The 17,151-nt window shown below is 44.5% G+C and overlaps 1 protein-coding gene across 3 annotated transcripts in view; it reads left to right on the forward strand.

The window, feature by feature from the left end:
* The first annotated feature begins 3,035 nt into the window (after positions 1-3,035).
* The window catches only part of CNTN6 (contactin 6), a 125,212-nt gene continuing 111,096 nt past the window's right edge, over positions 3,036-17,151 (forward strand). For all 3 annotated transcript variants that reach the window (XM_039695527.1, XM_039695528.1, XM_039695529.1), the window contains exon 1: positions 3,036-3,432. The gene's annotated coding sequence lies outside the window, so the exon portion shown is untranslated. The remainder of the gene's footprint in view (positions 3,433-17,151) is intronic.

Genomic DNA, 17,151 nt, shown 5'->3' on the forward strand with positions numbered 1-17,151 from the left:
ACAGTGCAGAGTTTAGATCGTGTTAGTCCTTGATCTAATTCAGTTAAAAAGTTGACAAAGACATCCTGGCTTTATCTGCTGTGTCTGAAGGAGAGATAGAAAAGCTGACAGAGCCTCAGGGAGCTGGAGAGCTCTGGCTCCCGAAGGCACAGCGACAAAACCCCGCGAATATCACCCCAAGGCATCTCCAATTTCCACCAGCAAACAGAGCAGAAAGTGTCTTCCAGCCCCAGTTTGTGCAAGAGACACCTTGGCTCAACTCCTAATTCCCTCCTGTCTCCCAGCCCGTGCTCCTGATGCTCTCCTGTCTGCTTTATAGACCAGATCCTATCTCCAGGTATTTTTAGCCAACGACAGCGTCCTGAAGGACACAAGGACATGGTGCACTTCAGCCTGAGACAGGGAAGCTTTTGTCACTGCAGAGCTTCTGGGGTGACTGCAGGCCCAGCCCAGGCTGCTGAGGTTGCCCCAGCGTGCAGGAGTTGTCTGTGCTCTGACACTGCCAGAACTCCAAGAGGAGCAGCCCTTCCTTAAAGGTGGACAAGTTTTGTTTGTCTGTTTCTGACCTTGTCTGTGCTCTCACACTGCCAGAACTCCAAGAGGAGCAGCCGAGCAGCCCTTCCTTAAAGGTGGACAAGTTTTGTTTGTCTGTTTCTGACAGCTGGAAACACAACAGAGTTTCAGTTGGTTTGGTTTTGGGGTTTTTTTTGTTTGTTTTTTTGGGGGGTTTTTTTTGGGTTTTTTTGGGTGGGTTTTTTTTTGGATCATCAATGTTTGCAATGTTTGCTTTGGTTTTGTTTCTTAAGTTTTTTTAAATGTGATTTTCTTTTTTTTTTTTCTTGATAGAATATCACAATTCTTCAAAAGCAAAATATTTGACAAAGAAATGTTGATCTCAATGAATTTTTGTTTTGGCAGGGTACCGGGCAAAGCCACAAAATTTGGGTAGTACGCAAATGTTTTGTCCTGACCTCTAGGAAAAGACTGGTTTGGTATTCAAATTTATCGTCACTTTCTGTGTCATTTCTCAAAGATATGGGCAGAATCTATAATAGGGTATAAGTTCAGAAAAATCTGAATCAGAACTTTACAAGTTCTAATAAAAAGAAAATTCAGATGTTCAGAAGTTCAAAATTCAGCTGTAGAAGTGTTACAGTCTTTGTTGAATGAAAAAAAATGAGACCATAGGAAGGTTTGGGTTGGAAGGGACCTTAAATCCCATCCAGTCCCATCCCCTGCCATGGCAGGGACACCTCCCACTGTCCCAGTCTGCTCAGAGTCACATCCAACCTGGCCTTGGACACTGCCAGGGATCCAGAAGCGCCACAGCTGCTCTGGGAATTCCATTTCAGGGCCTCGCCATCCTCCCAACCAGAAATTCCCAATCTCCCATCCAGCCCTGCCCTCTGGCACTGAGCCATCCCCTGTGTCCTGTCCCTCCAGGCCTTGTCCCCAGCCCCTCTCCAGCTCTCCTGGAGCCCCTTCAGGCCCTGCCAGGGCTCTGAGCTCTCCCTGGATCTTCTCCTCTCCAGGTGAGCCCCCCCAGCTCTCCCAGACTGGCTCCACAGAAATATTGAAGTGAAAAATTCACCTTTTGAAGTGATATTTTAAATTTTTTTTTTTTTTTACCTTTTCAGTTGGAAATTGAAAAATTTTAACAGCATTAATTTCCTCAGCAACTGAAAAATTCTGTTCCCAGTCTTGTTCAATGAGAAATGCATAAGGAAATTCTTTTATTTTGACAGAGAAAAGGCTAAATTAAAAAAAATGCTACAAGAAGCTTGGGTTAATCTGTTGAAAGCAACTTTTAGTCTATTTACTCTTGATACCACTTAGAAAAAGCCCTGTAATTATTTAGAAGAAAATTTTAATGAGGAAATACCTAAAATTCCATTTTAAATTTTATTCCTAATTAAAAATGGAGCTGCTAATTATAATGCCTATCTCCTTTAGAAGGTGCTGCAAGGCTTAATTAATTGTCAGTAAAGCTCATTTGAGAAGCTCACAGGAAGAAAGTGCAAAATTGTTTATGTTAATCAGGAGGAGAGCTCTGAAGGGGGCTGGCAGGGGCTGCTGGGCACCTGTGGGCACATCCCAGGGGCTGCCATGTCCTGCTGTCCCCATTTCCCACCCCAAGAGCGGAGCAGGACACCTGAGGTGCTCCCAATGTCATCAGAGAAGGTTCCAGGAGAGCTGGAGAGGGATGGAGGGACAGGACACAGGGAATGGCTCCCACTTCCAGAGGACAGGGATGGATGGGATTTTGGGAATAAATTCCTGGCTGGGAGGGTGGGGAGGGGCTGGGATGGAATCCCCAGAGCAGCTGGGGCTGCCCCTGGATCCCTGGCAGTGCCCAAGGCCAGGTTGGGCTTGGAGCAGCCTGGGATGGTGGAAGGTGTCCCTGCCCATGCTCACTGGATGGGCTTTAAGGTCCTTCCAACCCAAACCATTCTGGAACTCGGTGATGAATTCGAGTAACTTTTCTCACTAAGGGAAGGATTCTCCCCTGCCTGGATCTGCCTTTTCCCTGCTGAAGAAGTCCCAAAGGGGAAAATGGAAATCCCAGAGGGAAAATGGAAATCCAACTGATTTGAAGTTCAATCAGAATTCATGGTTGTGCTACTTTAGACAAGCGAGTCTCCCCTCCCTTTTAAAATATAAATTTGTTTAATATGTAACATAGGAAGGGGCAGTTGGGTGTTTGAAGAGGTCACTCAGGGCTGGGCTGGGGTTCAAGTGACAGCTCCCACCCCATGAGCTGAGCCTGACAGAGCCCAGGACACGGCTGTGGGGACCAGGACCAAACAAAACTATTCCCACTGCTGTTCCAAACCTACAGTGACAGCTCCCACCCCACGAGCTGAGCCTGACAGAGCTCAGGACACGGCGTGGGGACCAGGACCAAACAAAACTATTCCCACTGCTGTTCCAAACCTAAGCCCGTGCAGTGACCCAGTTTTTGAGGAGAGAGGTTTGTGATTACCTGACAGGAGCTCATATTTGTACGAGAGGAACAGCAAGAGCACATTTAATCTTTCATGCTCCGCTCTGACAGCTGCGCTTTCGCTCGCTCAGCTTTCTTGAAGGATGAGCCAGGCAGAGCTGATTTTTATACACCCCGAATTTCCAGACAGGGCTGTGCACAAACTGTAGGAGCTGTTTATCTGATTGAGGCACTAATTGTGTGGGTTCTGGCTGGAGCAGCGCGGGGAAGGCAGCGCATTTCACGCTTAACACCGGGGAAGAGCCGCGCAATGCTCAGCGGATAAAAGGCTCGTGGTCCCAGCTGGGAAAACAGTTCCATTATCTCCCAGCTGCACAGACCTTCCACACGGCTCCGTTCTGCCTCGCTGAGCGCCCTGCCTTGCTGAGAGCTCCAAACAGTCCTGCAGAAAATTGTGGAGATCCTGAGACATCTCCCTGCTCGGAGCTGTAAGTACAGAACCGCGCTGGCTGCTGCGGTGGGGATGGTGCTGGGGAGCTGCGCTTGCTGCGCTGGGTTTTTATCCTTCCTCGCTCCTTTTCATTTGCATAAGGGGGAGAGAAGGGGGAAAACTCGCTGCTTTATTTCTTCTGCGTGGCTGGAAATGGCTGATGCTCCAAACGTGCACATTCTGGGCAGAAAAGGAGGGGTAGGATGAATTTGTATGCGTGTGAGGGCTGAGGCGAGCAGAGCCCAGACTGTGCTGGCCACGGGCACCACAGGTACATCACTGAGGCTATCACAGCTCCCTGCTGCAGTGAAACGGGCAACACGGAGCATGACAGTGCTAATTCTGGCACTTCCAGATGACTTTCTGCAGCATATTAAAAGCTGGAGTGGGTAATGAGAGCCTAACCTCATTTCTGCCAGCTGAAGGTGGAAAAGCAATAAACATAAATCTGCAGGAAAATGTAGGTAAGTCCTAAAAGGAAAGTTTTTCCCTGTTGCTCATTTGAATCACCGGAGGAAAATATAAAGCAAGTTCACAGCCTGTACTGAACTTTGGGTCTGCACCCAAAGCCCTGCAGGAATGTTAGTTTGGAAATTGTTATTTATTTTTTTACACTGCATGACACAGCTTTAAAGGATATGATACTTTGTCAGAAGTTTGGGAAGTCTGTGCTTCCAGAAGCAAGTGCCTGACTAGAACGTTCTGTTGAATCAGATATTCCCATGGTGCTTTTGGGGTGAATCCTTGGATTCAGACATTGTTCCCTGTGGAAAGGGGCTCCTCCAGCAGATTTTGCAGGAGCAGGATGCTCCAAGCTGACAATTTCCTGCAGCACTTAAGGAGCTGAATGATCAAGCAAGATGCAAACACGCTGTAAATAACAGCTACTTGTCCTTTTATCAGCACTGCAACCCTTTGCAGATAAATATTTTGAGTTAAAATCCAAATATTTACTCCTTGAAGTAGCATTTCCACCTCCCCTTTTATTTTTCTCCCCCAAACAGAGGAGACTTGTGACTTCCACACAAAGTCCTGAAAGTTCAGAGAATTTTTCAGTGTGTGCCCCTAAACCCTGCAGTGTTTGTAATTCCAGGCACCACATCCCCACAAATAACCCATCTCCATCAGCCAGCCTTGCCTGTGGTGCTCCAGAGGCACTGTGTCAGTGTTTCACATTCCACAAGTCTCTGCTTCGTAGGTTTTATGACACTAAAAAGTCCCAAATCAGTACCTCTATGAAGTCAGCAACAACCATAGATCACATTTTATCGTGTAAAAAAAAAAGAAAAATAAAACCCCCCAATGTTTGCAGCTGTGGGTTTCAGATGCTGGTGAGGTACTGCTGGCCATGGATTACAAGTTTTACCTTCCATGCTGAGGATAAAATTATAAATAATCCATAACAGCCTAAGTGCTTTAAATCAAGCAGGAGCCATGTCTCTTTTCCTTTGCTTCCAGCTTTATGACCACTATTAAAAAGGTTTGTGGTGCATAATAAGCTACCCTAAAATGAATTTCTTGCCATTGGAGCAACTATTTCCCTCACAGAACAAGGTGCCAGTGTGCCCAAGGGGCCTCAAAACACAAAGTTGGGTGGCTCAAAGCACTATTTGTGTTTGAACTGAGAATTTTCATTAGAAGATATGTTGTGAGTATGTGGGAATAGATCAGCTCTACAAAACAGCATCAAATTTGTATTTTCTTCCCCAAAACTGCATGTTACAGTATTCCTTCTGTTAAAAACTGAGTTTATTGCTGAAGATTGCCACAGATTGGCCTCTGCTCACCTTCCTCAGGGACAAAGAGACACAAAAACCATCTCAATGGTGCCCTGCTTGTCCCCTACCTCTCACCTTGCCTCTGGAGCAGGGGAGGCCTTGCAGAGGAGGAAAACCAGCAAGTCTGGCCCTAAAAGTCATTTATTCCTTCTTCCCAAGGGCTGCATTCAGAGCTGGCCATAACTCTCTGCTTGGGCAAGTTCGTAGCTTCGTCTGTCTCCAGGAGAAGTGGAGACACGAAGAAATTCAGGCACAGTTTTACAGCTACAACTCCCTGCTTCCCTGCCTGGCAAAAACCATCCCTGGGACACACAAAAACCCCCAGACACAGCAGAATGTAGGTGATTAGGTGACCCTGTTTGCATCCAAAAACGATCTGGCTCCACAGGTCTCTTATTTACACAAAGGTTTTCCCAAGTGTAGAATATTCAAGGAAAAAATAAACATCTTAAAAATGAAACAAAGCATCTTCAAGTGCCCTAATCACAGTAAACAAGAACAGCCCAAATCAAAATAGATCTGGGCACTGTATTTAACAATTCCCCATCTTTTGGAGGAAGAAAACCACACACAAGTGTGAGACAGCATCAGAGTTATGGAAGCCCTACCTGGAGCTAGGAAAGTGCTAAACACACCAGGGCAGCACACAGCAACGAGCCAGCAAGATATTTTTGCACAAAAATCCCTCATGGGGACTTGAACTCCTCAGTTGCAGAGGCTGGAGGAGAAGCAGTGAGGAAAAGCTGGAATTTCCCCATTCTTTTCTGCTCTCAGCTCTGTCTCCTCTCCTCCAAGAAGCTCCTGGTGCAGAAGCTCCAGCTGGGGCTTTTCCTCGTGGATGAGGAGCAGCTGGTCAGCACTTCCTGCTGCTTTTATTCTTGAGAGCACAGGAGCTTTTTCCCAAAGATTTTGGGAAAAAATGATTGATCTGTCTTAATGCAGCCTTCCAGTGCCTGAAGGGCTCCAGGAGAGCTGGAGAGGGACTGGGGACAGGAGGGATGGAGGGACAGGACACAGGGAATGGCTTCCACTGGGAAAGAATAGTTTTGGATGGGATATTGGGTGGGAATTGTTCCCTGGGAGCGTGGGAAGGGGTTGGGATGGAATTCCCAGAGCAGCTGTGGCTGCCCCTGGATCCCTGGCAGTGCCCAAGGCCAGGTTGGACATTGGGGCTTGGAGCAGCCTGGGACAGTGGGAGGTGTCCCTGCCGTGGGGGTGAGATGAGCTTTAAGGTCCCTTCCAACCCAAGGAATTTCATTATGTGATCTCATCTCTTTATTCATTTTGGGGGTCTTTGTCTTCTGGGTTTCCTGCAAGAGTTCAAACTCCAGAGCACGCAGTGCTGAGGGGAATATTGAGGGAGAGGGATGGGAAGCAGGAGCTGGAGAGAAGAAGAATAATTTCCCTCAGACCCTCAGATGTATTTTTAGCCAATGAATACCAGAAGGAAAGGACCAAGTGAGTCAGAAAGGCAGTTTGTTTTATTAAAATTCCTGACAGCATCTGCTGTAACGCTCTTGTTAAAAGAGATGGAAAACATCAGAATGATGAGAGAAGCTGTGTTCTGCCCTTGCTCTTTGCACAACATATTAATAGGGAAAGGAATGGAATTGGTTTCCCAGTAACTGGTTTTATTTGCTATATCCAAACACGAGTGACCCAGGTACACAAAAACCCTCCCCAGGGTTCTGATCCAGCTCCCACCAGAGGCAGCTCAAACAAATAAAAACATTCTGCCTACTTTTCCTACAATAAAATCTTCCTTCTCTTCAGGACACCCTGATGTCATCACCAATAAGAACCATTTTTTTAATGAGATTCTTCAGAAAAAACATAAATGCTTTATATTCACTAATGAATTCAGCTCTCCCATGGCTGCAACCAAAGCATGAGGATCCCAAATCCCTCTTTGTGGTGATGCCTGTAAGGAATCTTTTATTAAAATTCTCTTATTAAACTTATCTCTTATTAAATGGGGGAAGACTGGCTGGAAAACAAGGATCCTCTGCTGCAAAAAGGAGTGTCAATATCAAGTGTGTACTTTGAGCAACACCTGATTTTAATTCTTATCCCTGGGATTCACACTGGGAATGTAGAACCTGGCTGGGATGAAGCTCTGCACCAAGTTTCTCACTGAAATGAATGAATATTCAGACATTTAGCGATTATTTCTGCTTCAATCCCACCTTTTCCACTGCCTGGTCCATTGTAGGGTCAGGACATCAGGAGTGGGCCTGCCTGGATCACAGAATGCTTGGCACCGTTCCTGAAACCCTGGTGCACTTCAGCCATTTAAATCCATTTCTCCCAGACATTCCCTCAGCGAGTTTGGTGTGTGCAGAACACGAGTGGTGCCTTTGGTGAGAGAAATGGGGATTAAAAGCACAGAAGTTTCTGCAACTCCATCTCTTCCAGCAGTTTCTGATAATCCTACCATGAAATTACAAAAGCAGCGGGACCAGAGCAAACCTCCCTGGAAATTGTACTCCCTCCATTTGGAAAGGAAGCCAGATAAGGTGGAGATTTTTATCAGCTAAATGAGAGAGCTGTGTCACATGGACTACCCAGTGTCCCACCCCTCAGCTGAAAACCCTCAGTCAGGACAGAATCTGGGCTGGTGTGCAGAGGATCCGTGAATCCCTGCCCTTCCCAGGGTGCTGCAGCTTCCAAGGAGCTCGTCCTTGATGCAAGGAAAGAAAAACAAACCCAAAATTCTCCACAGAGCCGCACTGGGCACCCACACGGTGACCTCCAGCAGAGCTGCTGGCTCTCCCTCGTGCCTCAGTTTCCCTCCTCTGAGCTCTCAGCTGGCAGCCACTATTCCAGCTGCTCCTGGTGCTTCAGAGAGGGATAACCCTGGCTGGTGACAGCTGGGAGCTGTTTTACTGTGGCACTGTCGCTTGTCCCTGGTACTGCACATCCAGACTCTCCTCACACTGCTCCATTCTGCTAATTTCCCTAATTTCCCCACTTAGCCCCAGATGGGTTTGTTTTCCTTTGGTTGATAATAGCAGGGAAGCTCTGCAGGCCCCAGAGAGGGAATTTCTCTCCCAGAAATTGTTTTGTCTGCTGGTTTAGAGGGAGCACTTGGGCTGCACAGCGGGTTAGAGGTTTTACCCCTGTTAAAGTCACTTAAACTGCCACCTTTCCCTCAGCACTGATATCATTAGTGGTGACACATTGCTGCAGCCTCTCCACAGAGGTCACCCAGCCCTTTCTGGAGCTATCACACAAAGCTGAAAGCCATAAATATTATGTTTAACCCTCTCCCTTCCTGTGTTACTGCACAACCACTGGAGGTGCAGGTCTAATTTCTTCTTTCTGAACACACTCTGGCTCCTCTGCTCCACCAAATCCATCAGTTAGGTTTGCATTTTCAGTCCTGGCTCAATTTTCCCACCCCAAAATCCAAAGAAATGCCAATATTTGGTATAAAACTCTAATGCCTGGGCAGCTGCATTCCCATCTGTCTGTGAAGGCAGAGCCACAGGGGAAAGACTCGTCAGAGGGATCTTCTACTTACAGGAAAATCTGTGTTTCCTGCATCATTGAAATAGGAACAGTTATTCATGAATTCCTTTGCAAAAGTCAGGGCTAAAGGTGTCCCTGCCCATGGCAGGGGGTTGGGACAAGATTATCTTTATGGTCTTTTCCATAAAAATCCAAAGCGTTCTGTGATTCTCTGAAAAACTTTACATAAAAAGAAACAAACTGACTCCTTTTTTCAAAGGAGACCATTCTTGTAGAGCTGAATGTACTCTAAATATTTATTGCTGATGTTTAAGTACCAAGCAGATTTTGAGCAGCATAAAGGCAGGATGAAGTCTGTGCAAAAATTGCCAGGAAAATCTCCTGTGCCAGGCTGGAGGAGTGAGGTGTGGTGAGGAAGGTGAGGAGGTGGAACCCCCATCCCTGGAGGTGAGGAAGGTGAGGAGGTGGAACCTCCATCCCTGGAGGTGAGGAAGGTGAGGAGGTGGAACCTCCATCCCTGGAGGTGAGGGAGGTGAGGAGGTGCAGCCCCCATCCAGGTGTCCAAGGAAGGGCTGGAGGTGGAATTCAGTGCTCTGGGCTGGGGACAAGGTTGGGATTGGGCACAGGCTAGAGTGGATGATCTCAGAGGGCTTTTCCAAGCCCAGAATCCTGGGATTCTGTGGAATGTCCCTTGCTCAGGTGGGGCTCCCTGAAGCTGAGTCCAGCTCCTGCTCAGGTCTCACACAGCTCTTCCTGTTCCCTGTGTGCTGAGCACAGAGCTAGATGTTCAATGCACCATTTGGCCACTTTTCCATATTTTTCCCTGCCTGTTAATAGGATTATCCACCCCCTGTGCTGCTGCCATGCCCCAAACATGGTGCCAGGGCTGCTGCATCCCCCTCTGCTGCCCCTCTCCAGGTCTGACTCCATCTGAGCCATCACCTCAGCTTTTACTCAACTGCCTGGAGCAAAGGAGAATCCTGGCTTACGAACCTGCTCACAATTGCTGCAGTTCCAGCCAGGAATAAACTGTTCTTAACCTAAATACTCCTCTGAGGACACTGAGCTCGGGGGAAGAAGCATAACTGTGCTGTATCTAGTGCGGGCAGGGATAAGGGAGCCTGGACACGCTGGATAAGTTGGGAAAGCAGCTGGAAAGAGAGGGGAGGGGAAGGAGAGCAGTGGTGAACACAGCTGAACAATAATGACCACTTTAGATGGTAGTAAATGCAATGTTTCCAAATAAAACACAGGCTGTTGAGGCTACAAAGAATGAAAAGGCTGCCGAAGTGGAAGATTTGTCCTAAGGTAGCTCAAAAAAAGGGCTCAAGGAGAAGGGAAACTCCAGGGTGTGAAAAGCTCTTCCATAGTGAGAGTGAGGTGAGGCTGTGGTTGGTGCTGGGCACCACAGGGAGCAGCACCCATGGAATAATTGATATGGCAAATTAAAGAGTGATAAAAATGAAAAGTGGGCAAAACTCAGTGGAAGAAGAGCTGGGGTGGAGTTAAATTTACAGGAAAAAAAGATTTTTTTCTCTTCGGTGTAAAATTCCCACTGAGGTGAGCCAGGATCTACCACTGAATCTCAGAGAAATCCTGATAACAGGAGACTTCAGAGGTATTTTGGGATGCTCTGAGGAAAGCTGAGGGGACTGCTATTTGGAATTACTCTGTACTTGAGGTGTTTCAGCATTAATTGCACAGCTTTGCTCAGAGATTACTCATTTTCAAGTTAGTCCTACCGAAGGTGTTGAATAATGGATGATATTAAACTTTGGGTTAGGGATTCAGGGGATTGATTTGGAAGACATGGGTGAGACAGCCCCAAAATCAAACTTCTGTCAAAAATTAGCAGAATAAAAGTTACATTTGAAGTGCAAGAACTGAGAAAAAAGCACCTTTCTCACTGGTTCAGGCAAAATAAAAATGACTAAACCTGTCACGATTTTACCTCTTTGTCTAGCTGACTTTCTCAGAAGATTGATTCCAAATCCAGCTAAGCCCTGAAAGGAATTAGCAGGAAACTGCTTTGTTGGAGGATGCTGAGGGGGTGGCTTGAGCAGCCAGGGAAGCAGCAGCAGTACCCAAAAATAAAAGCCCAGCCCTGACTAACCAGGGGGCCCTGTTGGGTTCACTGAAGTATGAGTAAGTCATAAAACCTCTCACTTGAATCCACAGAGGCAAAAGCAACACTTTGAGGGAACAGAAAAGCAGGTGAGAAAGTGTTTGTGAGGTCATAAAATCAGAGAGCACAGAGTGGGACCATCCAGTGCCACCCCTGCAGTGCACAGGCAGCAAAAGGTGCAAGAGATGCCTCCAGGAAGGTCTCACTGCACCAGTCAGCCCCCAGAGCTTTGGGTTAAACTGTCACCATCACATTCTCTGGAAAAATCCCTTTGCCCAGGATTTTTCTCCTGGGAGGCTGAGCAGCCTCAGAGAAAAATGAAAACAATTTTATCTCATTTGCTTCTCCTGTGTTTTGCTGCTTTGGAATGTGGATGGAGATTGTTTATCCAACAGGAGATTGTTTCATTGGTTTCATCTGAATTATTTTGACTCAATGGCCAATCAAGATCAAGCTGTATCAGAACTCTGGAAAGAGTCTCGAGTTTTCATTATTATCTTTTAGCCTTCTGTCTGTATCCTTTCTGTACTCTTTAGTATAGTTGAGCATAGTTGTAGTATAGCGTTCTTTAATATAAGATAGATCATAAAATAATAAAATAGCCTTCTGAGAACATGGAGTCAGATTCATAATTTCTTTCTTTGTCTGGGAACCCCACAAATACAAAAGTTAAACTCCTGTTTTCCTCTGAAGCTCAGCCTAACTCTGCAGTTCCAGCCCAGGCTGGGCTTGGAACAAGCTGGGAGAGTGGGAGGAAGAGCTGATCTCTTCTGAGCCACACACAGGGAAGGGACAGGGGATCTCTGCGCTCTTCCCAGGAATTTACATTCTTCAGAGATGTTTCACTGTTAAAAAACCCGTAATGGATGTTTCTGTTTTGCTTTTATTTCAGTGTTTTGGAGGAGCAGTAATGCTTTGGGTAAAATTCAAATCAATGCAAACCTCATAAGCCAATAAAATTTTATAGATGGTTATCCAATATGTAATTTGTTACACAATTTCTCTGTGGCTTCTGTTTATTGAGACATAAAGACTTTGCTTTTTTTAAGGGAGGTTTTATGTGAGGAGGGCATAAGAAGGAATAACCTTTCATACCTATTGTGCCATAAACTAAATTACTCTTAACCCAAACCATTAATCTTGTGGTGGCAGCCTAATGAGACCAAAGGAAACAGAAACAAACTGCCTGGAATCTTCTTGAAGGGACAACTTTTATTTCCATCAAGCCTGTAGCTGCCCAGGTTGGCCACATGGATGTCACAGCTGATAATATCAGATAATATAATAAAAAAAATCCAAGAAAATGATGAGGGTATAAATCTTGGAACAGGGAATGAGTGCAGAAGAGATGTTCAGGTGTAGCTGCACACTCTGTTTATTTCCTGGCAGGAATTTCCTGCTGGATGTGAGTAATGGAGGGAAGGGAAGGAAGTCTGAGCAGCAGCCTGGGGGCTGCTCAAATAGAGATCAGCTTGGCTTTGGTGATTTGGATCAGGAGGGTTGCAAAAGCTCTCAGGAAGAATGATCCCCACCCCAGTGAGGAAATTCACCGCAGTGCCTGCTGCTTATGACTAAGATGTTATTTCTCTAATACAGCTTTTCTCTCTGCAATATCCTTTGGCCTGTACACAACATCATTTTTCCCAGTGTAATTTCAAAGCAAAGGAGCAAAACTTGGGAGCAAATGCGACCTTTCTTTTTTATGTTTTATTTTTTGGAGCCAAGCACACAAACATAAAAGGAGCTTTTGCTCAGTAGGTCCTGCTTGAAGTATGAGTGCACTGACCTGGAGATACACACAGAGTAAAAGCCAGTTTGAGGCTGTCTCATAAGTTAAGTGAAGCTCCAAGTCTTTGGGAAGCTGATCTAAGTCTTGCTGAAATCAGTGTTTCCCTTTCCCAGGGCTGGATCAGCCCTTGCTGCTGCTTATTGTCTCCATTAATTCCTGGGTGATTTTCCCTCCACACAGCGCAGTTGTTGCTGTGGGATTTACCTGGGTAAAGGAATTGAAGTACGTGGTGATGAACTTTCACTCTGATGAGGACTGGTTTGCCTATTAAAGAAAGAAAAGCTAAAGAGAGTGGATCCCTTCAGACCCCAAACTTGCTATTTCCCTTAAAGGATGATGGATTTCTGTGAGAGGAACAGACCAAGAGAGGAATAGAAACAATCTGTGTGTTGCTCTTAGCATAGAACTGGTGAAAAAAATGGATTTGTGTCATTACGAGGCAACAGCATTGTTTTATGTGTCAAGAGAAAAAGAGAAATAGTCCATTATTTAGATCAGCACCAGTAAATGGATGTTTTTAAGACTGAAAAGCGAGGCCATCTCCTTCTTATCATCTCCATTCAATCTTCTAAACTCTTGCTGAACCTGTGAGAGAGCCTGGGCTGCAAGAGAGAGCGAGCCAAGGCTCGGAGTGACACGGGGTGACACCAGCAGGAGTTATTAGAGGAATTTATGAGCACAATCAGACACGGGCATGACAAGAAGTTGGGGAAGAGCTGCAGTATCCCAGGAAACAATCTGCATTATTAAGAGCAGAACTCCAGGGAAGGTGTGATGAGCTTGACAAAGTGCAGACACTTCACTTCGGGATCCTCCTCAAAGCCTCTCCCTCAAAACCAGAAGCACTTTAAAGCCCATTAGAGACCAAACTCTATTTTGGGGTTTTATCACTCCAAGGAAATGTGTAGAAACTCAGTGATGGAGCAGCTTTGCAGGGATGTGAGTTGAAAATGAGGCTTTTACAATGTTTTGTCTGCAGCTGTTGGGATGGATTTGATAGTGCTGGGGGAGCAGGGGGTTGGGGTTGGCCAAGGCTCCAAAGGTGGCTCTGAACTGGTGTCAGTGTTGGGGTGAAACTGGTCTGAACCTCCCTGAAATGGGGCATAGCCAGCACAGCTTCCTGAGAGCTTAAAGAAAGACTGGAAGAGGAAGCTTTGTTATTAAATATTTTAGATCCTCATCCCATGGAAAGAGTCCCCAGAGAGGAGGGAAAGATGTAACCTTTGGGGTTGCACTGTTCAGGTTTACCAATCAAACTATTTCAAAGGATCCATTTTTTTCCTTTTAATATGTAGCCCAAATTCAGCAAAACACCTAAATCCATCTTTTGCAGTTGATATGAGAGTGATCCTACAGCAGAGAATGCACCTGAAAATATATTAATTAGCAATTTCTGCTATGGAGCAGCCATTCCACAAAGCTGGCATTAGACAGACCCTGAAGCAGGGAGATTAAATTCCAAAGACCCCTTAAATTCAATGTTTTCATTGAATAAATCCTTGTTTTTCTCTGGGATATTAGCAGTGTTAAATCACCAGCCTCCAGTTTTGAAGGCAATTAATATTGGGCATCTTTAAAAAGGAAGGGGAAATTTGGGATATTGAATTGTTTTGTTTTTATTGATGTGGAAAATGAAAGTGTAACTCCTTGATAATGAATTCACTCATGGATTTCTTGGGACAAAACATTTTTTTTTTCCCATGTTCTAAATGTGGTGGTTTTGACTTAAAACAAAGGACAACCTTTGTAAGAGGTTTGGTGAAATAATTTCTTTAGTAGAGACTCCAAAAGGCAAAAGTTGCTTTTGATAAGGGATGAAGGAATGATAAGAGAATGAGGAAAGATCCCCTTTGCAGTGGAAAGACAGATTTTGATATTCTTCCATTCTGCTGAACCAACAACTGTAAGAGTTTACAACAAACAGTTTGATGCAGGAATGAAACCAGAGAAATTTCACTTCTTGTGTCACCACAATGGCACAAAATGGATGAAGGGTGCAGGAACTGCTTGGGAAGTACACAGAAATAGGATATGAAAGTGGAATGGAAAATACAGAGCAGGGGGATGAAAAGGGAGGGAGCACCAGCTAAACATGGAATTTGATTGGCACAATAACATCATTCAAACGCCCAGGATTTTTCCCTCTGGAGATTTCTCTGGTTAATTGTTAGTTTTCTCCACACTTTTCCTGGGTGCTCAGGACCGTGGTGGTGAGGGAATAATGGGAATAATTCCCCAGCACCCTGTTGTAATTTGGGCACTTAATCAGCAAAATCATTTGCATCAGGACTTTGCCCACTAAGTGCTCCTCAGAAGGGCCTGGGGTGAGACAGCAGAGCTTAATTCACTTTTTCTTTTCTGTGTTAGAGCAGACAGTTTGGCATTGTCTCCTCTCAATTATTCTCTGTGATTCCAACAACATATTTTGGTGCATAAAGAGAGTGGAAATGAAAGCACTGAATAGAAGGGGATAAAAGAGGCTCCTTGGAGAGCTGATGTTAAAAGGCAACAGGTGAAAATCCTGTTAGATTGCAGTGTCCAGTTTAATGGATGAGGAAACAAAGCAAGAATGAAAAGGAACTTCTGCCTCTGGAAAAAAAAATATGCACTGCCAGGAGAAATCTCTTGCTAAATATTTATATCCAGTCCTGGCCTTTCACAGCCCTTCATGTTTTTGAATTTTAGAATAGATTTATTTTAAATAACTGCATACATAAATAAGTGCATCCTAAATATACCTCTCTGTGTATTAGGAGACTCTAAGTAAAATTATTATTCTTATCATAAAACAGATAAATTTAAAGAGTTCTTCTCTCCAAATAGATTTGGTCCTGGTGCAAATTTGCATTTTTCCATGAAGGTCAAGGTTTTCCTACTCTCACTGTGGAGTAGCCAACCCTCTTTAGCTGTTAAAAACCCAGAACTCCTCCAGAATAGCAAGTTCAAGTTCTTCAGTGTACCCAGGAAGGGAAAACTTTCCTAAATCCTGATTACTATTCCAGCTAACATTTTGCTTTTCTAACCTGTTCTGAGTTTGGAGGAATTGTCTGCTGCATATCCAGCAGATGCAAATGCATCAATCCCTGCATGTGTGACTTGTTTGGAGTGCAGGGCAATTATCCAGGAATAAAATCAATTTCTAACAAATCATCTGCCATGTGCAAAGCAGGCCTCTAATAGTAATTAAAGTCATAAAATGGATTAATGTTTCTCTCTATCTCTTCCTTTTACCCACTGGAAAAACAGCTCATACATGAGTTCTAGGAAAGTGCATGAACTGCAGAAGGAATTAATTAATAAGCAACAAATAATTACTAATCAATTCATTTTAGGCCTAGGATTACATCATGATTTTCAAGCAACTTGATACAATTGATCTATGTCATGTGAACTGACTTTGAAGTGACTTTGAGGGAACTTAGATGTTCATATGGAACTTGTAGCAAAAATAAAAATATATTTAATGTATAAAAAGGGGAAAAAGAGATAAGTCTTGTTTTAAATGCACCAGGACATTCTCTGTAATAAAATAAATCTCTGAAGTTTTACTTCTTTTTAGCTTACATTGACATGTTCTCCAATACACTCAAACACACAGCTCATAATCAAGTTTTCTTCTCAAATTGCCAATTTAAATTTAAAAAAAAAGTCTATAAGTTATTTCCTGACTTGAAACACAGCCATCTTCTCAAAATCGAAACAGTGGTTATTGTTAAAGCTGTTAAAGTAAGACATGACTATTTATATTTATTAAATCCTAATAACTCAATAATTTTAACTCTGGGCAGGGAAGCTTTCCTGTTAGATTAAGTCTTTTTTTGACCCAGAGATAGGGCAACTGAGAGACATTTAAAAAACTTTTATTCCATTTTCAATCTCATGAGGAGGGTGAGACAATACAGATGTTATAATTCACACCATCACAATCAGAAGCCAACTATTTTTTAATTACACAATACATTCTAAGTATTTTTTGGCCTATCAGCTTTAGCCATGCCATGCTGTAAATGCCTTAAAGCCAATCATCTAAAACTGCCCCTCATGGGTCCTATTCCAATGCATCTTTCATAGTTCTATTTCTCAAAAATATCCAGTCTTATTGGCAAAGCTCTACAAATCCATTCCCCACACCTTCCCAATTCCCAGTCCTTGTCCTTCCTCCTGCCTGGCTTGGCTGGTGTGGAGCAGCACCCTCAGGGCACCCCCTTCACCCACCCAGTGCTCGTGGACCCCTCTTGGGTCACCCAAACCCCTCTGGATTTTCCTTGGGGGATCCTTTAGAAACTCCAGCTTTGCTCCTTGGTGTTGTTTAAAGGACTTCTTCTTCCTCGTCTCCTTCTGCATTCCACCAGCATCCAGCTCTGGAGCTCCAGCAGAAGAGGGAAATAATTTGTATTCCTCTTCCCATCTCCAGATCATCTTCAAACCTGTCTAGACATTAAAGCAATCTGTTTGCTGCACTGATTATTCCACTTGGCTCTGTCCCCTATCTTAAAATACATAGATTATGCTGAATTAAGTCCAATTTCATCCAGAAACCAACTGATTATTTCC

The sequence above is a fragment of the Passer montanus genome, unplaced genomic scaffold (genome assembly GCF_014805655.1).
Source record: "Passer montanus isolate IOZ18808 unplaced genomic scaffold, ASM1480565v1 scaffold9, whole genome shotgun sequence".
Lineage (NCBI taxonomy): Eukaryota > Metazoa > Chordata > Aves > Passeriformes > Passeridae > Passer > Passer montanus.